The sequence below is a fragment of the Cygnus olor genome, chromosome 1 (genome assembly GCF_009769625.2).
Source record: "Cygnus olor isolate bCygOlo1 chromosome 1, bCygOlo1.pri.v2, whole genome shotgun sequence".
Classification (NCBI taxonomy): Eukaryota; Metazoa; Chordata; class Aves; order Anseriformes; family Anatidae; genus Cygnus; species Cygnus olor.
This window is the reverse complement of record NC_049169.1, coordinates 72,204,449-72,228,205: the sequence shown is the minus strand read 5'-3', so window position 1 is coordinate 72,228,205 and position 23,757 is coordinate 72,204,449. Positions and strand designations below refer to the sequence as shown.

General features: G+C 38.3%; 1 long non-coding RNA gene across 11 annotated transcripts in view; it reads left to right on the top strand.

Moving 5' to 3' along the window:
* Positions 1-23,757, top strand: part of LOC121073548 — a 131,550-nt gene that overhangs the window by 81,231 nt on the left and 26,562 nt on the right. For all 11 annotated transcript variants that reach the window (XR_005821795.1, XR_005821793.1, XR_005821796.1 and 8 more), the window contains one exon: positions 166-276. This is a non-coding gene — a long non-coding RNA (uncharacterized LOC121073548). The remainder of the gene's footprint in view (positions 1-165; positions 277-23,757) is intronic.

The following is a 23,757-nucleotide window of genomic DNA, read 5'->3' as shown; positions in this document are numbered from 1 at the left end:
TGTATAGACTCATTTGGAACTGACTTCTGATGTTGCTTGGGATGTTGTCTTCGGTATCCCAGTGAGATTTTCAAATATGTCACTGCTGAAGTTTGACAGTGCTTATGTTCCTGGAAGCATGGAGAATAAAAATAATTCTGAACAAAATAATTTTATTTATTTTAGGTCCACTGATAAGACGCAAACCAGAATCTGCTTACCATTGTCTATTCCAAATACAGTGTCAAAGCTAACAAGGGAGACTGAGAAGTAGCATGACTCCAAAGAGAAGCATTGGTAAGTCAGTCACCTAAGTCCATTAAGAAGTTGAGAAAATGATCTTTCACATGAGCAGATTGTTTTTCTAATGCCTTGTAGTTAAAGCATACTTTTAAGAAACATTGATAAAAACATAGTAGGCTATTCACTTTTTGGAAAGTGTTTATGCTTTCAGATAGGTGGCGAATGAAAAATGGCGTATTCCTGCAAGGTATGCTTAGTTAGAACATCTAGCCAAAGCCTAAACTTCTAGAAAACTTAACAGCCCCTCAGCATTGCATTATGATTTTGTTTAAGCGTAACACAGTGCTTTTCATATTTATGCAGCTTCCACATTCTTTCAGAATTAATTATTTGCATATTTCTGTTACAATATCTTTCTTGGCCAGCCTACATTACTCTATATCTTAGAAGGAATATTTTCATATTCAAACTCCATTGAATAATATCATCTGCTTAAGGAGTTTCTCATTCACTTTAGACCTATGTATTGACTACTATACAGCAAAATTGAAATAAAGCTATTCCCACAACACACACCTAATTCTTAGGTCTTCACTATCTAAATATGCTTCACAGGCTTTTAAGCTCCTTCCTGAACTCTTAAAAAGGTTGATTTTTAATGTGGTAGCCATATGGTTTGTAATACTATTAGTTCTTAAATTTACTAATACTCTTATACTATCATGCACAAGTTCCTTTACACCTTAAGGATTGTTTAGTTGTGCTAATATATCTAACAATGTTGCTTGACTTTATTAAAGCCTACTAATGTGTTTAAAGGGGATTGAGAGGTCACATGGTTTCCCTTTACACCAGTAGCAGTCAGTTCTGATCTGTATTTTTACAAACTTACATTAATGTTTATAGCAGAACATGTATACACAGGTGATTAAAAGAAAAAGCTGTTTAACTTTTATATGTCACTGGAAAGTAGGGTACAGGTATGTACTGTACTCAAGTCAGCCTGCATATGGACATACAGCAATCACCTAAAGATAAATTGAGTATACATAGATAGTTTCTTACTATAATGCTTGAGAATGAGATAGCCCTGTTTCTGAAGCAAAATAACCCTGTCTGAAAATCATCTGGATAAATTCTTCCTTACTTTTCCACTCTGTAGAACTCTTGTACAAGGATCTACCCACCCCACCCTTTTCCAGAGTTTCTTTTCATTTCCCATTTTGATAATTGCTGCAGTTTCTTGGTGTTCTTTACCCCCATTGGGCCCAAGTAGCAAGTACAGACTTTCCATTAATCATTACATCTTACTGATGACATTTTTGTAAAAGCAATGGAGAACAGATGATGTCTGTTGGTGTACCAGACATGGAAGTGTCTTCCTACACTTTCTAGCCTTTCTGATTTTGTTCTGGTCACACTGTTCCATAACCTATTCTAGTTGACATTAGTTGTCCTCTGGACTGTTGTGTGCATGTGTTTCCTTCCCTGTATGTGCTTTACCTGCCTAAATAGAAGCATGGAAGACGTCTTGTGCACCATAAAATTATGCTTCTTGGCAGTGCAGTTGAAAGAACATACCCGACATGCACCATAATCTGGGTTGCAACTAGAAGAATAGAGGCTAGATAAGAGAATTCCCAAAATATTGGTGTATTTCTCATGGTTCACACATGAGAAAAAGACATATGAGAATTGCATCCAGTGCAAATGCAGAGCCTGGGACAGAACTGAAAACAGCTGTAAACCCTGCCTCAGTGAGGTACAGCTGTAGTAGCACAGTAAGTACTACTCTGTAGTACAGTGAGGTAAAGCTGTAGTTCTGTTTCTATAGGGGTGCTACCCCAGCAAAAATAAATTGGGCAACTCCTGATCTAAGATATTAACATTGTATTGTCATGATGTTCTTCTGACACCCACACACAATCATTACATTACTACTGCATCAAAAAGGTCATAGTTGCTTAAATAAATAACATTGGTATTTTGCAAATGAGCAATTATGAAGCTTATTTTTGTATAGCTGCTGGCATTGATCCTGCTTTGCATTATTTAACACCAAAGACTCCAGAGTGAATTCCTTTTGTCAGCCATGCAGCGTAGCTTTGCTGTGGTAACATCTTTTGTGACCTTCTCAAGCACAGACAGAGCAGACTGCAGGCTAATAAGAGTAATAAGTTCTGCACTTATTTACAGTGCAGGTGCCTTGGTTGTCCTCACATCCTCTCCATTCTCTTGCTCCCTTTCTCTCTTGCACCATTCCTTCAGCACTGGTTTCCTCTGGTTCCTGGCACAGAAGTCTTTGGTGTCAGTGCAGTGTGTGTCCTCTGCAATAGCTGATTTCTGTCTCAAAATCTGCTTTTTCAAGACTCCGAAAACATTTGCTGCCTTCTCCACACCTCCTCATTTGTATCTCCAAAGCAAAATACTGCACAAAATTTTGGCTTGACAGAGGTCCCATTACAGTATGCACTACAGAGGAGAGTGGTAAGCCTAACCTCTGAAGTTGTAAAAGCTGCTTGACAAGTGGTAATGTCCCTTTATACTGCAGTTTATCAGAAGGGATTCCGGGAGGGAAAAAGTTAAAACAGAATTCCTGTGAAACTCAGGATTACATTTGTTTTATAAAAAGCATGAGTCAGTGTTTACTGTAAAGTTCTTTTTTGACTACAGGCTGAACAAGGAAGGAAACAAAGCATTTGAGCTCTCTGTGTAAGGCAGCTACTTTCTCTGTGCCTTTTTCTTTCCTCTGTTTAATTCCCAATACCCTAGAGATACAGTTTCCTCCCTTAGCAGGGACTGCGACCTTAAAAATAGCCAGTTCCAAAATAAACACAGCAAAAAAGCCACTTCAATTGTTTCACATACATGGTAAATAACCAAAACTGCATCCTTCCTAAAGCTGGAATTCATAAGCTTTTGGAGCTTTTGTTTCTCGGAGACTTAGCATTACTTTATGCTCACACTGCATGTCACTGTTTCCAAAGAAATTCATTAGATCTTAGGGCGCCATTTGCCTGTGATTTGTTTCTATTCTTATCTCTCTTGCAAAGTTTCCCGAGGATTCACTTTCACCTCGGACGAGAGTTGGGTGAGACTCACATCACGCAGGGAAGTGGCAATCCCAGGGCCTTCTCATGCTGGTGGGCATTGCTGCTGCCCAGGGCCAGCTGGAGGAGTCGGCGGCTTATAAAGCAGAAACCTTTTCCAGCCGCTTTTACTTCTAGTTTTAAAGCTCTGTTCTCTGATGCAGTTGCATGAGGGAGGAGGCAGGCCCGCCCTCTGGATTGCAGCCATGGCAGTAACCCCATCCAGGAGACCTCTGGGCTGTCTCATCGCTGCCGCTGCCACTGCTGCCTTCACTTCCGTCTGCAATTGGACCAGAGTTCATGTTCATACAAAAGCCTTTTCCAGGAGAACTTATCATTAAACAGATACGATGGGGGAAAAAACAACCCCTAACCTACTGCATTATCGGAAGGCTTGTGGCCACATGTTAAAGCCATTCCCAGCTCCCTGTTGTTAAGGGCTGTACCGATCATTCAGAAGCTCTCCAGTGGTGTACAACCAACTAGTAAGAAGAGAAGGACAGGAGAAAGGACGTTCAAGTCCACTAAATAAATCCCTCTGACAGGCAAGAGGGATCTTTTTCGAAGTCTGGCCGGGAAGCTGTTGGTCTTTATGCGGTTGCGTGGAAAAGTTAGTCATGTCTTATGAATGCTGCTCAGGGGTCAGAAGCTTCTGACCTTGCTTAGAAAGGTGGTTTAAATCTAGTAGAGGTTCAAGAGTAACAGGCTGTTGGGTCTTCAGGAACATTTCAAGCCTTTCTCCCCACAAACACCAAGTAGTGCTTGTGCAGACTGTCACAAAATGCAGGTATTCATGGTACTTTTCAAGGCCTGAGTTTATATGGCAGGAGTGAATTTTCTTCCTCTTCCCACATGAATATGCTAGCTATATCTGTGTGGTATAGAAAATACTTTAGCACTGGAATACTTTTCTCTGAATATAGTCTAAAATCTTTTGTTTACTTAGAAAAATGTATTACAGCATTTTGAAGTCTCAGGACAGGACTATGGAACTATTTTGATTCATGCAGACACCTTGGTTCTTTTAGGTGTGGGGGAAAGAGGAACAAGCTAGCAAATGAGTGGAGGGAAATAGCACAAGAACATTTTGTGTACTTTTCCATCTAAGATGTAACAGGGTTTGGGAAGGTTTTTAATCCATCGTGTTACCCAAATCCACAGGGAACTCATTTTGAAATTAACTATACCAAAGCATTTATGATTTACAAAGAGGGAAAAAATAAGAGCCTTAAAAAATATCTTGTGTTTGATCTATTTATCGCTATGAAAATATTGACAGAAGGCAAAAGAATGGCCTTCATTTAGCTTATTATTGTTGGCTTGCTTTAATGCTTTCTTATTAAGAGCAAACGCCCATTTAGATGTGAGATTAACTCTTTCACTGTTGCGAAGGAATAAAATACTGAAATTTGGAACATAAAATTCCTGCAAGTAAGGATTCTAACCTAGGTAATCTGTATGTGATTCCTACTCAGAAATGTGTAATGTATGAGAAAGAACCTTTTAAAAGTAAAAAAAAAAACATATATGGAATAGTTTATGCAAAATGTATCCTTCAAAATATCTTTAAAAGCAGCCTCTTTTGTAAACTTAGAAACATGGTGTTAATTACACATTCATAAAAGTAGTTCAGAAAATAAATATTTTATGGGGAAAAAAGGAACATTAAAAATCTTACACAGAGTCTGCATATGTAGTCTCAGGATAAATCCTGATCTGAAGGATCAGTCTTCACTGAAGTGTTAACTAGAGACCCAATTCAAATATTACTGGTAACTAATTGTCAGTCACCCACAAAAACCTCCAGTTTTGTCAAGTGGTGCTTTTCACTTGAGTCAGCTAGTCCTTCGGCTTCGGAAGCCTGTTTGGAAGAACAAGTGCTACTGATGTTTAAATTGGTAATGCAATAGAGAAGTGGCGAGAGACTTCAAACTTGAGTTAACACAGTGCATCAGCTGCTAATCCAGTCATGCTGTGCTGCTAATCAAATCATTCTGGTAGTCCAAGCTCTGTTTTCCAGTGTAGTCACTGTCACACAAGTAAGAACTAGGTTGAAGTCTGTGCCAAAAATGCGTCTTAGCAAAACTTACCAGCTTCTGGCTGGCCAGTCTGGGTTCCAGAAACTGTCTGCATGTGGCAGTGCAAGGGATCAGCTTCTAAGACAGATAAGCCAGTCCCTTGCAAACACCATGCTGCAGTGGCTGTGCTGCTGCTATTAGTGGCCATGCTTGCTAGTTTGAAGGCCACTCAGGTTGTTAAACTCATTAAGGCTGGCAGGAGAATGATTACCTAGCTCTAGGTTAGTAATGTGATGCCTAACATTGCAGAGGCAAACCTCTTTAGTTTAAGCTGTCTGTTAAGAAGTTTAAGCTGTCGGTTGTTGCTCTACAGAGAGACAGATGCTACTGCTGCCATCCCAAAATTCCTAAAAGAAATTGGTAATTTGAACTATTTATTCCATTAAATTCCCACTGAATTAGCATTAATAATAAAAGTAGCTGTATTGTTATCACTGGTGTATCTGAGGAAGCCTGTTGGCTAGAACGTCATATGAACAGGAATGTCTGTTGGGATATTTAGTTTCATCTCCGTCGACAATGTGTGGTTGTTCTCTTTTGTAAATTTTCTGTTAACTGTTAGTGGACTGTGTAACTTTGTAGAATAGGTAGCAGTTACTACAGGCCAGCACAAAGCACACAAAAGTCTCTATCTGAAGAATGCCAACATGCATGGAGAATTTGGAAAGTTAGCTCTAGTGAGCTAGTGAACAAGATGTTCACATTTTCCTTCTCATAATTTCCCACCAGGCTTTGTTTTTTGTCACTGACCAATACATTGCTATGCCTCTGTAACTGTGAGTAAACTTTAGGATTCCTTCTTAAACTATGAGGACCTCTTCCTGCAAAACCCCATCTCCTTTAGCTCATCTGTGTAGTCTTGTTTGAAAGCTGTTTGGTCAGATGTTCAGGATCAGCTCTGCCTTGGCACTTCACAAAGTTTTCATCACTACCTCAGATCAGAGTTTAACTGATGCCTTGTTCACAGTAGGTATAGAGCTCTTAGTGTTTAAGACTGTAGCATTACAACACTTGTATTGTGCATTGTGTTATGCATATTTTATTGGAGTTCAATTAATAGACACGATTTTGACTAGTTTAACATGGGGACACAATGTAGTTATGGATGTAGTAGGTGTTGGTAATAAAGCTTATAATAAGCAGTAAGCTTGTGTTTGGAGTTGTGGACTAGACATACCACTTCCATGCAAAATTCATTCACTGTGCAGGGTTCTTTTGTTTTTTACTTCTTGGTTTCTTTTTGTGTTGTATTTTGTATCTTTGGAGTTGGAGAGTAGATTTCTTTGTCACAGGAACCTACAGTATAAAATATAGCGGGACATTGCTTTATTAAAACAATGCTTTTAATTGTCACGGCAACAGGTCTTACATAAATGATGAAGAGGAAGTATATAGAGAGATACATTCAGTCATAGTGATAAATCCACTATTTTTTAAACGAACAAGGAGGCACACTACGGTTTGGTTTTATAGTTCATTTTATTCCAGATTATTTTTACAACTTGAATATTATCCAGGTTCATAGTCAAAATTACAGCACTTGTATACTCACAGTTGTATCAGTTTCGCTCTCTCTGGCCTATATAACAATTAAGCTCCTCCATTAGGAAACAGATTTATCAAAAATGAATGCAGAACTACATACTAAAAAGCCAGACAAGATACTTTGTGGTTGTCTGCAAAATACTTCTATGCCCTTCTCCAAAACTTATAGGCAGTCAGATAGGCAGCAACTACAGCATGAGGGAGAATGCTGTAGTGACCCTGAGCTTGTCAGTTTGAAGCACTTTTTAACAAATATTTAATTTTCTCACAACTCAGCTGTGTTAAAGGATAATTGGAGACTAGGGAGGGCTTGGAGGGGGATGTTTTTATAGTATCAGCATATATGATTTCCAGCATTTACAAGTGATTAAGGAATAGTTCACCAAAGAAGTGGAACCCCAAAGCCCAAAACAATGCTGACAAAATTAGGATTTTTTTCTTTCTCTAGTGATTTAAGAGTAAAATCAAATTTAAACAATATTAGTATTTCTTTTCTGCTGAAAACATTTACTACACTTAAAAAGATGTGTCAAAGAAATATGACATATTGCAATTAACATCCTTAATATTTTTATCCCTATTACTTGATTTTCAGTATGATTTCTGATCTGCAGTCCTAATTTTTGCCTGTCATTTTTCAGTCTCTATTCTCATCTGTCCACAATAATTTCTCTTTTCCTTTCATATTTTACCTTTCATTTTTCCACTTTAAGTCCCTTACTTTTCTTTTTTTTTCTGCATGCCTAAATTCATTTTCTGTTTTTCTCTTACAACTGTAAGATCTTCCTGTACTAGTAAGTACAGTACTAGTAAGAAAAACCCTTTCAAAATATACCATAAATACTTTACAGTATATGATTATTCCTATTCTAATGTACAACAAACCAAAGCTGATAGGTTATATGGCTTTACACCACTGGTCACAATGCAAATGGTATTCTTCCACACTCATTTCCCTCTGGCTTACAGCCTGCTCTTTACTGTGACCAGAAAACTGGGGCTGTGCAAAGTTCAGCATCAGCTGGCTAACTGACACCAAGTATCACAGAGATTCACACTGTCAGGAACTGATAAGATATACCTCACGGAAATGCTGAAAGTACTTGTTTCATCAGCCTTGAAAACTTGCATTTACAGAGGAGACAACTGAAAAGTGCTGTTTTACGATAAATACTGCTTCAAACCTTAAACCCATGCAATTGTTTTGCCTTTTTAACAGTTGTCCAAATTTAAGGGCTAACACCAACTTCTCTTTCATGCCCTCCTGACTGCTGAAAGTAAGCCTTGGTAGCTTCGGTGTAGGCTGCAGTACATCAGGTTTTCCTGTGGGGATGGCACTGTATAATTTCTAGAAATATGTAAGTAATTGCAAAAACAGGAGCAAGCAGGGAAGTTAACAAGGACTCTACAGTCTACCCACACATTCCTCACTTAGGTAAGTCAAAAGTGTAATACAACTGTGCCTCCATCATACCTCCCTAATGTTTTTATTTAAACAAAAGTTGAACGGTGGGGTGTGGAGACTTCTGGTTTTCTGAATGTCAACAGGTGAAACTCAGTGTATTTATTTCCCAGTAGCTCATGCAAACATTTTTTTCTTAATCTTTGTCTTGCTGTGTTTAAGTTTGCAGCTGCTGGATTCTGCTTTGAGTCTCAAGTTCAAAGGAACCCAGACACTCTTTCTGAAATATCACAGAAACCACTGAACTTCACCTGGCTTTGCAAGGAAATCTTGTGAAACCACGAGTTTCCCACACTTCCAGTGTGAAACCTTATGTTAACTCGGAGCTTTTTTCTCTCATTTCAGATCCTCTGAAGGATCACAACCCTTAGGGAACTTCTTCATGAACTTTGGCCTGTTTTCAAGCTTGTAACAAAACTCAGAATTCTTTCCATGATTTTGGGGTTTTGTAAGAAAAATAAAGCACAACTGTAATTCATGTAGCTTTTAAAGCAATGGGTTTAGAGATGGTTCATAACCTTTGAACATAGCATGTGTGTACTAAGCTTGGCAGCCATCCTTATTTTGGCAGGTTTGTTCAAATTTTGAAAGAGCTGTCCCACCTGTTGTCCCAGCAGTATGGCAGATTGCTGGCCCCACTGCAAAGATACGGGACGCTGCAAAATAAATGTCTCAGGGAAATAACATCTCTCATAAAACACAGAGAGCTATATTGTGTTGTAAGACTCAGCCTTCACTGGAGTGCTGAGGGGGTTGTGTAGCAGCTGGGCTCTTCAGACGCATCTCTCACAGGGCTGACTGCAGCACCGTTTGGAGTGGGACCTCCACCACATGTTAACAGCATTGCACTTATGCCCGTCCCGGATGGCTCTGGCTTGGCTGAGGGTACAGACTGCAGTAATAATTCTCTTTCTGTCCTCTTACATACACTACAGGTCTAGCCAGCCCAAACAAATCTCCTTTTACTTGCTTTATCTCTTACTTACTTGTAAGGGAAGGTTCAGTGTAGGTTGGAAATTTCTGACATGTAAAGGCACAGAGAGACACAGTGTTACTGGTAGATTTGTCACAGTCATATGTAAACTGTAGGCCAAATTCTTCATTTTTCTGAGAACATGTTACCTCCCTGTCTCTGGGGGTTCAGAGTAGTTTTCTTTCAATGCAGCCAGGCACACCAGCTTCCTCCTGTTTACCACCAAGGGACAATGTTTCAAAATATGCCTCCCCAGACTATTTATTTATTCATCCAGGTAGCTGGTTCACTCTGCTGCCTGCATCCCAGATATGGTGACCTAACTTGTGGCTTTTGAGTGCTGGCCATATCTTCCCATTCAGTTGACCTCCTTCCTTGCCTGCTTCGTGACTTGGTTTGTTTAATATCAAGTGTTATGCCGGAGTGCAAGTCTTTGTAAGAAAAGAGAAGCAGAAACATAGATATATTGCTTTAGCCTAGCCTCTTCTAATGTCAATATACCTGTATAATGCCTGTGATGTTGGCAAGCCTCTGTAGTTATGCCTTACCTGCTCTTTTTGTCATCTATTACAGATACATCAAAGTCAGAAATACACTAAAATGAATAACAACTTTTTGTTATATAATTTGAGTGTTTTTTAAACTATATCCCCATTTTCAAACATAACATTAGTCCAGTCTGCTTGTTTTCTATCATGAAAAAATGTAAGCAAAATCCCCTCAACCATGTTTGATTTATAGAAGGATGACAAAAACATAGTTTTTTTTGTTAAAAGTTGTAGTTTGAGTTTTTTGTTGTTGGGTTGGGTTGGGTTGTTTCTTTTCCTTAGGGAGCAGTATAAAAATGTCTAAATGTCTGAATCTTTAAACCTAAAATTTGGCAGGTACCTAAATCTTTAATAAGTTGCATGTGCTCTGCAGTTTTTTCCTAAAGATTTGCATATTCGTTTCCTAGGATGCATCAGTCACTAATACTTCTAGGAACAGTCTGGTAGGCACACAATTTAAAAAAAAAAAAAAAAAAAAAAGGAAGGTGCTTATTAAATTTTGGATTTTTTTTGCTTTCATTCGCTATGGTATTACCTTCTTTTGCTTTTGCTATTCCTAGCTTATTACACATTAGAATGAAAAGTTATCTGCAGAGACAGAGGTAGATTCCCTTTAAATGTTCATTTGCTGGTTTTGGTGAAAATGCTTTAAAAGCTATGCTGAGCATTTTAAAGTTCCTGGAGCTGTAATAGAAAACATTAGTGTCTGGACTTTCAAGGGAAGAATGTGGTTAGGATTATAGCAACTGAGTCACTGTCAATGGGTGGTCTTGAATCCATATGGTACACAGTAGATAGGGACACAGAAGAGCCTTTGCTTCGATAGGTGAAAAGCTCTACTCAAGATAAAAAAGGGCCATGCTAGACTATATTTTACCTGCATGGGGCTTAAATATGGTTGGGTTGCATCTCAGTGTGGCTTTGTTTCAACTTTACTGCAAAGTAAGATAAAGGATCTGCTTAAAAGCTCAGTAGCTGTAATGTTACATGCTCCTTTTGGCTCCTCAAATTTCTTCTTTTCATTCAGTGCTTTTCCATTGTTGCGTTTAGCTTTTAATGAGACAGTTACAAAATGTCTGCCTCACTCTGACCACCATTTTGTAGCCTGATTGTTGGATAATGAAGACTGTGCGAAATAGAAAATAAACAGCATGGCATGGAGGAGATTTCAAAAGGAGTACAAAATCTGCATGTTTTATTTAGACGCTTAATTGTTGCCGACTGGCTGCATTTAAACAAGCGACTTTACAGTGTCTGGAAGAAGACCAGCTCCCGAATTTGAGGAGCTGACCTTGGGTAGATGCCATCAACTGTTCTTTTCTATTGGCATGAACGTGCTGCTGGCAGGATCTCCCTGTAGCTGCAGTCACTAACCCGGCTCTGAATCAGAACCTGCTTGCATTGCACTAGGCCACCAAATCATGCCATTTGTTCTGAATATTTTTCACAGCCCCTTCAATAACAGAGATTTGATCTAGAATATATAGGATGTTTAAAAATAAGGACCTTCAAAATCGCTATCATTAAGCTTCTCCCATAGAGCAACATATAATGTTCAGAAAAAGGGGAGGAAGGGAGGTTCCAAGTTTGCTGAAAGCAAACTGAAAATGCACTACGGAAATTGAAAGGATACTATGGAATTGTTACTGTGGTCCTATGGACAGGGTGCTAACTGTGTGAGGAGTGCAGTTAACAGAATTTACATGCTTCCTGTATGAAAAACTCCATTTTGTGTGTAGAACATGGGCAAGGAGGGATGGGGAAGGACTCTTTACATTCACAGTAGGGTGTATATTCAAAGCTGTTTAAAATTCTGCCATATCTTAATGATAATAGTTAATCCCAGTATCAGAATAGTACTTCTATTTTTAAAATGTAATCAATCAATCATTTTAATACATTGTGCCCTTAGTGCCAAACATCTCAGAAAGCAGTGTGTACAGTAGTGAAAATAAAGCATGTGAAACTGCTTCTATAGAATCATTCTTCCTTTCTTCCTCACCCATATATGTACAGTAAAATCTCAAAGCTGCAAGAAATATCTGGAATTACATAATAGTGACTAAGTCCTCCAAACAAGACCAGTTGCCGTGTAAGGAATGTGGTCACAGACTGACTGAAGATCTCTCTAGAAAAACTGCATATGCTGGGCTTTCTTGGGTTTTGTCGTTGGCTTGTAGGGCAGGAGGTACATTCAGATGCTTGACTTTCTTTTATGAGGATTACACTGAAAATTGCTTCTTTCCATTTTTTTTCTCAAGACAACTTCCTATGTCTACCATGCTCTTTCAGAAAGTTGTTCATATGGATGTAATAGAGATTGTAGGTAATTTAAGTTCAGTTTCTGCCTCTGCCTCAGTGATACACACAAAAGCACAGTATTCGATTATGCATATGTACTTCACGTGCAAAATAAGGATTAATGCTTCCATATCATTAGTGCTTATAAGTTAGGTTGAAGTTCCTCCCATGCACTCCAAATCACCTATCACTGTTAGCGATAAAAATGTGAACTACATGACTCAGTCATGTTAGTGGTGTATTAACTGGGAGGATTTTTAAATACTTGAATGTAAAAGTATCAGCCCCATATTCAGAGAATAACCAACTACAATGAGAGCATACTTATATAAGCGTATTATCTACATTTTTGCTCACGTGTGGCTTCTCTCAAAAGTGAGCCTTTTCTTCGGTCACTCACTTTCTGAGACTGAGCCTCACCCAATGTATTGATCAAAGGCTTTGTGTTTTTTAACTATCAGCAAGAGACAATGATGTTTTCAGTCATCGAACTGATAGGACCATTGTGCTGGACCATCCTTCATTTTTCCATTGTCTCTTCAGGTTCTTGTCATGCCAAGAGTTCTCCATGCCAGCAGGCCTCTATGTCTGCAGAAGTTATTGCCAGTCTGTATTAGTTCTCTCTTAAGTACTCTAGGAGAGTACTTCTTCAGGTTTGGGTTTTTCTTTGTTGTTGTTGTTGTTGTTTGTTTGTTTCTGAAGAGCACTCATAGGCAGAGAAGATATGTAGATGATATGCCTTTTTCTCATTTACAGTTACCATTGCTGCTCTGTTTTGTTGGTGTGGGTTTTTTTCTTAAATCAAAGTCAGGGCTGTAGTGTGCTTTGCACAGTCACTATGGGGAGTTTCTTAAGTAAAGTTAACTATATACAATTATGACAAAAGAGTTGGTAGCAACTGTTACCAGTGTTTTCATTTACATGTTCCACATGCATCTCAGCCAGCTTCCATTTCACAAACTCACTCTGTTTTTTGTCTGCCACTGTTTTAGTCTTTGTTCATTGTCTGTGTTGAACAGAATGGAAATCTGGTGGCACTTGAGTCAAATTTTATATTGATTTCTGATTTTTTTTCATTTGGTATTTTTTTCTGTATGTATGAAATACTCCTTCTTTGAGAGTTTTATCCATTATATGTTGCAGTCCTGGTGTACTCACCTAAATACTGCACTGAAGGTCAAAATGTGTTGATGTTAGATTTTGAAGAAAGATGTGTTGAACCCACTGCTGTCAATGAATAGTAAGGACAACAAACGCATGTAGTTTGGATCAAGCCTCTCTGCGGACTCAGGCACAAGGCTGCCCAGTTTGTGAATCCTTTATTGGCTTAGGTTGCAGGATAGTGGTAGATCTGGTTGTGCAGGTAAAAGAAGAGTCCAAAACTTGGAGCATCTTTGGTGTTCCAAGTATGGAAAGGGCTTCCAAGCTTCTGCAGGTCTCATTCTTTAACTTGAGTGCCTGAATTCCATTAAAACCTTCCTTTAAATGCCTGTGCACTTCTGCACACCTGTGTCTTCCCCCTTATTCTAGTCATAATGTCTGAGAACTTCTGAGTCGCTCTCTGCCCAAAATCATCTCACATGAATTATGAATTAATTTCAAGCATTTCTGTTACCTCTTCAGTAAAGGGGGAAATTCTGAAAGAGATTTCAGGTTTCAGCTGAACAGTATTTTCCACAAATAGGTATTTATATAACAAAAAATAACTCAGTGCAAAGCAAGTTCACTTGAGGTGAAGTTAGCGACAAAGGAATGAATGATCTGGAATCAGATCATAGGTTACAGAGATAAGACATCTGGATTTCTAGTCAATTCTCTGAAGGTATAACTAGGAGTTAGTAAGGTTTGCTTTCCTCTTACAGAAGGCCATTTTTTATGCAGTGTCTCAAATTAGCTTCCTTAGGGGATTAATAAGTGTTTTTTCCATTAATTCAAAATAGCCACCTTGGAACTGCAAGGCAGCTTATGACAGTACTTCTTAGCCTTATGATTTTATAACTGTAATTTTTCATGATTTCTACATATAAAGTCATCCTTCCTAGGGACAGCTGTCCCAGCAAGCAGAATATGATAATTGATGCCAAGACTTATTTAAAATATTTCCCGCTTTGAAAATTCATATCTCAGGCAGTATCTCAGAAGAATTTTTTTAAGTAGCAATAATGAGGGCCTGTATTTCTTGTTTGTCTATGGCAGCAAGGGACTGGATCCACTCGATCCATTCCCATTGCATGTTTCATTTTAAAAGGCAGCAAGCATGTTCTTCTGCTTCCTTGAGATGTGTCTGCTATGTTGACATCTGGAAAGCAGCCATACAGGGTTCCACACATAGTTTTTGCAAACACCATTTGCTGGTGGAACGAGCCAGAGCAGACACCTCTTTTGGCAGAACTTTGTTGCCATCTATTTTTAGTTGAACTCTACTACATCACATTACTGTGTGTAAGCCACCAAGAGTGTGGCTCGTAGGCAGGCACTCAAAAAGGGAATGCAGGCTTTCTGTCTGCACAGTGGCTGAAGTGTTCAAGGGTGAGTTATCCACATGTTCTGTGACTTGCCTCCTTCTCATTAATATAATGTCGCAAACTGTATTCTTTGTTGACAAACTGAAATGTAAGTGGGACTTGCACTGTCGTTTTTGTTACCCTCATGGCACGTGGGAGCACATACAAACTTCAGAGGACAATGCTGGCCAGAATATGCCCGTTCTGAATTAATAGAAATGATATACTCTTAACAGAGCATGCATACAGAACAATGCATACGGTAGCTGAACAGGTAGATAACTCTGGGTTTGGGTCTCTCAGCTGAGGTCCATTAGATAATCTAAGGACTGTTGACTATTATTCTGCCCAAAGCAGGAAGAGAAAGGCCTACAGTTTCTTACCCTAACTGACAGGGCAGCAGAAAGGATGAAAAACTGTGTAGATTCCCTGCAAAATTTCACAGTCTGTGTTTCCATATGAAAATGTCTTTCTCAGATGTTTGCAGAAATACTTTATTTTTGCTGGTTTTGATGCTCATTATGCTTTTGTATGTGATTGTACCTTTGTATGTCAGATAAATCTAAAATTGTATGTTTTTAGTTCATCATACCAAAATACCTATGGCATAAATGAAAGACTGGGGTATACTAGGGTATACTGTTAATATATGTTCTGATATTCATCATACAGTTCCATGCTTTGCTTGCATGAGTGGTAGAGGACAGCCTGTCATGGTGGAGTGTCAATCAAATGTCCTGATTTTTTTCTGAGCGTTTTCTGAGATGCTGGATATGAAGGTGCATGACACTCAAAAGTTTGAGTTGTATTTGAATATTCAAAGTCCTGTTTGTGCAAAATATATTTACTAAACAATTGTCTGAAGCTCCAAAACACACAAAGAACTTCCACAAAATTATTTTTTTTTTTTATGAAGACGCTTGGGTTTATTTTGTAATTGATTGTTTTTTGTTGTTGTTGTTGTTTTGTTTTGTTTTGTTTTTAAGTTAAGTAAGAACTTTCCCCTTTTGAATGTAGAGTGCAAGTTTTTGCCAGGATTTTGCAAGCAATTAGCTTGCACAGTGTTTGGACACTCAGCAGGTCTCTACAGATCAGCAGTGGCTAGGAATGTAAGCCAGTGCCAGGTGAATGGCTAGCTTTCATTCCTTTGCCATAGTTAATGTCAAAGGGTCAGAGATGATCACATCAGTTTTTTAAACAAAATTGTAAAAATTGCAGTGACTATGTTTCCAGAAGTAAAAAAGCTTGCTAACATTCTGCATTGGCTGTGTTAGGTTTCCTGTGGTGATGATTTTTTAATTGGGTATTTTTTTGTCTGATTATTTGCTTCTCAGCATTACTTTACCGAAATCGTTAATTTAAAAAATCTCAGGGAGAAAACCCCGAACAAATGCCAGCCATTACCATTGTTTCCCCTTGATATTAGACACCTGTTTTCATGTAGCAAGAAGCATTTTTTTAGCTTCTACTTCATCAGGTCCCAGTTATAATAATGTCTGTAGCTTGAGTAGATAGAATTTTGATCTGGTCTGGTATCCAGATACAGCTATAAAACTTCAAAAATTATTGTGTATGCTGTACCAGTCTTCCTATCTATATGGATTGCTTCTGGATAACAGATCGTTCTGAGAGCACTTTTCGTATTAGAGAAGATATAAATGATTTCTTTGTGTATTTTCTTATGCCTTATTGAGTCGATCCTATGTATTATGTTCCTATCTTACTCTAGATATTATAAAATACCTCATTTACTTGCTTCATCATTCTTCATGCGTTGTGGATAGTTGAAGTCATGACAATCCTATTCATCCTTCCTACTTTAATACTTTGTAGTAGGTTATGTTTACATTAGAAAGATCATATTCTTTCTTCCATGAATTACCAAGTAGGTGAGTGTTGTACTTTTATTCACAGCTTAGATGATTCATTAGTGATGGAATACGGTGTTCCCTTCTTAAATGAATGGGCTGCTTATTTACAACATTCAGTGTTGTAGCTGTGTTTCCAATGATGATGATTTGGGGTTTGGTTTCTTTTTTTAGCAGCTAAGGATCATTCTAGGAAAAATTGTTGGTAAGCCACAAACAAACCTTGCAGGTTCCTGGTTTCCTAGTAGCCTAACCTTTTGTACAGACAATATCAGCTCTCTTTGGAGGAGTCAGATTAGCATGCTGCAGAAAGCAAAAGACTAAAATGTTACTGAAGAATTCAGCAAGTCTGAGAGACTTCTGTGCTGAATCTTTGCATTTACAAATTCTCGTTCACTTGAAAAAGTTCTGTGAAAGTCTGTTTACAGTGGTGATTAAAGTATTGTGTATTCAAGATGTCTCCTACTGGACAGGTTCAGTCAGCTTTCTCTGAAATAAGTCAGTGTCCATCCAGTGGACAGCTGTGCACCTGCAGTATCCAGCATCTCAATTAGAGTGTGTTCTGGGTGTGAGGGATTATCATACCCTAGCATATATAAGTACTAATGTTCTTAGAAGAAAAATTACTCCACTGCAGACTTGCTGTGTCCCAGCTTATCATCCACATTTTATTTAAATATGTGTGGCATTTTTGTTTGTTTTGATGAAGGTGCTTTCTCTGTGCACTGTTGATGCTGCAAGACATGGAAATTAGGAAATTTGTATTTTAACTTTTCCACAGCACCATAAAAGATTGTGGAAGATGTGCATTTGACAACATAACTGGTATACAAAAATGATGCATGTACAGTATGTGGACAAGGAAACATTTAAATGATAGTAGGGAAAGTTAAGTTTTTAGATTTCTTGGGTATTATGTGTTTAAATGCTGAACTTTGACATTGCATGGATTCTGGATTTTTTTAGCTTGCTTTTTCCTCCTTGCTTGCTTGCGTTTTATTTTACTGGCTCTGATTTTCTGACCACAATAAAGCAGACAGAATTACTCCATGTTGAGAACCTTGTTAATTTTATGGCCCGTTTTCACATGGAGATCAGCTTTTATTTCCCCCCTCACTCTTTATTCTTGATTCAATTGTCAGTAAGGTTTGTTAAGCAAAAACACTGGATGTATTATGGGAAGAAATCTAATCAATACAGCACCAAGGGACAGTCCTTTAGAATCCTCCCTAGTGACTGTGAGCCAGACTAGAGGTTACTATGAGGTTACTCTGTCTGACTTTAACCAAAATACCCATCTACTTCTGAAAAGGCTGCCAGCAGCCTTGTGCATGTGTAACAGAAGCCTCATTAATGTAAGCTCCCAATATATATACACCTGTTTTGCTAGCCTCCAGCACAGAGCCTGTGTTTCCTATTTTAAACACTTTGCATGTCTGTCTACATTCCCTTCTGTCTGCAGTTGCTCCAGTGTGGTACTGCAGAGCAACTCGTATGCAGTACCTCCAGGGAATGCAGAAGGCTAAATAAAGTTGTGGCAGATGTCAGTGGACTTTGCCAAACACTATTTTTCAAGTTAGATAGTTTGAAAGATTGACTAAGCCAGACTTTGTAATACAGAATTAGCCTCATTAAGTATACATTTCTTTAACTACTCCTTTATCAGGTATCGATGAAGGAAATTGCGTTGACAAACGTGGGAAATTTTTATTTGATTGGCAAAAGTCTGCTCCCAAAACTTCATCCCCAAACCCTAACTCTCCTTTTTGTGTATGGAGTTTAACTCCTCTTAGAGTTAAATTCTTTGAAAAATGCAGCACTTCCTTAGGGCTGTTACCTGTTTTGGCTCTGAGTTCTAAAAAATCATTTGACAGCAAAATTACTGTAAGCTGAACTTTTCCTCTTTATGAACTATTTGTTCAGCACATTCCAGAATAGGGCTTTAACTCAAGAAGTTACATATCTTCTTTGTTAAAGACCAAAAAAAAAAAAAAGATCAAAAGTGGTATAAGATACAACTGCTGATTCAGCATAGGAACAAAGCCTTAGAAAACCCACTGAGCCATGTTCCCACTGGCTGCCTAGCTTGGTTTTCCCAACCAGTGCACAGGGAATCAGTTGTGTCAATACCTCTGATAGGTCCTTGCCATATTTTGCAAAAGGAGCAATAAGTTTGCTTCACACAGCTCTTGAGGAAAGCATGGTGGTCCCCCAGGCAGATCCAAAGATGCTGCAAAACAGTGATGCTCTGGTACTCGCACCCAGGAGCCAGCAAGTCACTCCTAGCCACACAGGGGTTGGTCACAGGGGACACGCTTCTGGTGGTTGTGTGGCTCCTTGTTACACCGTGTGTAGAATGACATTTCTGTAAGCAGGCACATCTGCTATTGCATTCACACTTTTCATAATTGTTTTCACAATGCACACTTGATAATGTCTGTTTTATTTTTGTTTCCAAAGCCTTTTCTGTAGAAAATTTCAATAGGGCATGAATCCTAGCACTAGATATTGATGGCTACCAATTTCTGCTGTGAAATGTGCTCTGTGGTGAATCAGAGAGGCACTATAGGAACTGAATTACCTGTACTTCAGTTTTAGCATTTCTCCATCTGCAGTGATGGTCTTGCTTGTATTCCGTTGCAGTAGTTGATTGTGAATTATTACAGCCTGAGAGATATCTGGCAATTTTGATATGCATTTATATTAAGCACAATTTTGGGAAGCACAGTATCCTCAGTTAAAAATCCTAAGTACTTAAAAATTCCCAGTCTGGAATGGACCAAAGGTCTGTCTGGTCTACTGACATGTTTCTAGCAGTGGTTAGCATAAATTAAAAGTGGTATGAAATGCATATGTATGATAAACTAAAAGTTGTATGTATATGCAATAAACAGGCAGAAGTGGTGTGGTTATTCAAGTTAGTCACACTGCATATTAGAAATCATCTTGGTCTATAGTTGCCATTGGCCAGTGGATTCTTATGCTAAAAACTTATTTTAGCCTATGGATCTGCACAGTGCGTCTTGTCAAACGCTAAATGTGTCTGGGGTTAAGTCCACACATCCCAGCCGTTTGCAAATGATCTAATTGTATGAGCTTTCATCTTCAATGACAGTAAATAGAAGATTGCTCAAATACAGTCAATAACTGTCTTAATTATTTTTAGTAACCTGCTTCTTTACGTAATGGTTTTGATTTGTCTTGATTATTTCCTTTTTATGTCAGAATAAGACCCATTCTTCACAGAATCACAGAATCATCTAGGTTGGAAGAGACCTCCAAGATCATTAGTCCAACCTCTGACCTAACACTAACAAGTCCTCCACTAAACCATATCGCTAAGCTCTACATCTAAATGTCTTCTAAAGAACTCCAGGGATGGTGACTCAGCCACTTCCCTGGGCAGCCTATTCCGATGCCTAACAACCCTTTCAGTAAAGAAGTTCTTCCTAATATCCAACGTAAACCTCCCCTGGTGCAATTTTAGCCCATTCTCCCTCATCCTGTCACCAAGCACATGGGAGAATAGGCCAATCCTCACCTCGCCACAGCCTCCTTTAAGGTACCTGTAGAGAGCGATAACGTTGCCCCTGAGCCTCCTCCTCTCTGGGCTAAACAACCCCAGTTCCTTCAGCTGCTCCTCTTAAGACTTGTTCTCCAGACCCCTCACCAGTTATGTTGCCCTTCTCTGGACACGCTCCAGCACCTCCATGTCCTTCTTGTATTGAGGGGCCCAGAACTGAACACAGTACTCAAGGTACAGGAATTCTTTTAGTATTTCTGGGTGTTTTGTGGACTTTGACTGTGGAAGCATTTTTTTTGTTGTTGATAGAAGGGATGGTATGTCACAAAAATTTTCCTTTTGTGAAGTGTTTTAGTAAGGTTGCACACTTTTCGTCAGACCGTAGAGCTAACAGGCATAGGAAGCAGCTTATAGCTGTCACCACACCCATTATGTCTTTGAGCAAATATCAGAGTGCTTACTCCAAAAAAGATTCATAGCCAGCACTTTCCTAAAATGGAATTAGCAGTGCCACTTCATGGAGGTCCTACTTGAGTATTGTCTACTGCATTTTAGTAGGGTTCATATCTGAAATGTCAGTCATGTGACTGCATTTGACCACAAACGCTCTTTTCTGCTTTTCAGACATTTTCTTACTTCCACTGAGATTATCTTGAACAGGTTAACTAGAAATGGGTTACAGTTTCCCAAGATATATTTAGGAGATCACCCTTGCTTTTCTTGAAAGCTGAATAATGTTCCATAAAGTTAAATAACAAAAGTATAAGATCCAGAAACCTGACACTGAGGTCACCAAATGGCTCATTTAGAGCTCAAATCACTTTTTGTTTACTCAGACTCCTATCGCAAAATAGCAAGTATTAGTAAACCATTTTAGAGCAATAAACTCCATTCTGGTCATGACAGTAGGGGTAACATCTTTGTAATTGGTAATGCAGATCTGTACTTCCAGTTGTGGTTAGGTTGTTGGTTAAGTGAACCACAGTTGGTCTCAGTGAACAAATTCTTTAGTCCACATGAAACAGAAATGAGCATTTTGATCCTTTTACATGAGTGTTATTAGTTGTATAAGTTCAGGAATTTCTTTTTAATAGAATTTTAATATTCTTAATAGTAGTTATTTATTTGAAGCAAGAGTTTTTCTATGGGAAGATAATCAACAAACTGCGACTCTGTGAAACTTTCATGTGATGTATTAGATTAAATTGAAACCCAGTTGCTACAAGCTATGTTGACATTGTATGTTTCTGAAAAGAAAAATTTCCCTAAAGAGAACCACTCAGAGCACGTTCTTTGTACAAATTTGTTGTTCATATCAATCTTAGCATTTTCTACTTTAGAAAAGCAAGTATTTTCAGTTCATTAATCAGGTAGCATACACAGGGAGCCTTGGATATGGGAGAGGAAAAATTCTAAAATTCCTCAAAATAGGTGAGTCAGGAGTCTGGCCCGTACAGGGAGAAGGAGAAGGGAAAAGAAGAACCTGTGAAAGTTGTGAAATGCAATAGTCTGCTCACTTTAAATTGCTGCTCAGTATTGTTCTGCTGCATGGAGGATATAATTCAAGTAAAAGTGAAGAAATGGAGTTCTGCTTTCTGAAAGTAAGCTGAGAGGTAATGTAAATTGAAACTTTCTGTTCTTGGTGTCAAGTCCTCAAAAAAAAAAAAAAAAAGCTTGGAAGCTACTCTTCAAGAAGACAAAAAGAAATAACAATGGTGTTCTGGTCAGTCTTGTGGTGGTGTTTTGTTTGTTTGTTTGTTTTGTTGTTGTTGTTTGTTTTTAATCAATTGCAAAGATACTCTCTCCTTTCTGTCCATTAATGAACATCTTCCAATACTGTGCTGTGAACTGTGGCTTTTCCATTTTAGTGGACAGTATGTGTTAGTTATACAACATATTTGGCATTTCGTATTGCACTTCCATCATTATTCGTGAAAAGTACATAAACAAAACCATGAACTAAAAAGGAGGAGCTGAGTGTGGCTCTGCATGTATCTGCATGTTCTGATGTACCTGCATGTGTCCATTGAAATGGACTAGCTATGCTTCAAGTCACAAACCAGAGCATTTTCTTCTTCTGTTTTAAAAAACATATACTCCTAAAGTAGACTTTTAAAGCAACTGTTCACATCAGGGTCAAGGATATAAACTTATTTTTAAAACTTTATACTCACTACAATATGTACAATTATCCAATGGCGTTTTTGTTCTCCTGACTCACATTTTGCTGGGTTCCTATTCTGGGTGTAGGTTGCTATTTCAGGCTGTTGTGAACAAACTAGCCATCTTTAATTTGCTAATTAACTGAACAAAATGGCCACCATCAGGCTTAATTTCTATAATATATTGAACATGCACGATGCTTTCTTCTTCTTTTTTGCCATATGCCTTGTTACAAACAGTAGCAGTTATCAAGAAAGTATGGATTAACCTTGCAGAGTTAAAAAAGAAAAACTGTTCTTTACATCATACATAAAATCCACAGTATTTCAGATTGTACACAATCCTTCCCTCCCCCTAATATTTTAGTCTTTTTTTCTTTTTCTATAAGCTACTATTAAAAATACCTCTTTGTGACCAAACTGATAAATTAGCCCAGATATTTTTAAAATATGGATTTAAGCACATAATAAACAAAAACAAAAGACAGGAAATGTAAAAGTTTGGGCACAGCAGGGAAGCCAGAAGCTCACATTATTGAAATCTGCCATGTTAAAAGGATGGCTTATCCCAATGACCTTCAAAAATATTCTCAGTTTAAGCTAAAACAGGTACACTGATTTCCACTGTCAGCCACTAATCCATGAGGTTGTGTTCAGCACCCTTTTTTGGTGCTTTGGATTAGTGAGGAACCACCAGCAGCTCTGGGACTTCAGGTGAAAATAACGGTAGAGTAGCTTAACTACCTCCTTGTGCAGATATTAAGTACAAAGGACAATCAATTTTACTCTCTTTTCCAGATACGCATTATTGTGAGTTTCCTGGCTCTCAGGCTGTATCACTTTACTATCTCGAATACTGTACACTCCTGCTGTTTGCCTTCTCTTTTTTGCTTTTACTCGCAAGGGTAATACAGTTCTTGCTAAAGAACATAGTATTTTTTGATCAGGGAGCAATATATCTGATGTTCAGTAATGTCCCAATTCAGAACAATACATAGAAACGTTTAATTTGAATTGCATATATAAGTAAGTCCTTGAAGGCCTTGAAGCATAGACTTAATGCTTTATCATAAAACAGACAGAAGTTTAATATGGTGTTTCTTGTTGTACGTTCTCATGCTTCAAGAAAAGAAATGTCTGGCAACTGCTGCTCTTTGATTATGAATATAGGAGTGAGGTGGTTTCTTATTAACTCTCTCAAGAACGAATTTAAGACCCAGTCATGAAAATACTGACATGACTAAGTTCTTCATGTCTAAACATCTGCAAGATTATAGTGTACTGTAATAATGGAACAGTCTGCAAACCACGTCTATAAAATCTCAGCATGGCACTATATCAACACATACTCTTTATAAAGCTTTAAGGCAGTCAAGTTTGAAGCATTTCTTTATCTGCAGTATTTCTGTCCCACCTTGTGTCTGGACTGTTTGCTGTCTGTGGGTTCCCATTTGCTCTATGGTTTGACTGAGGGTAAGGACT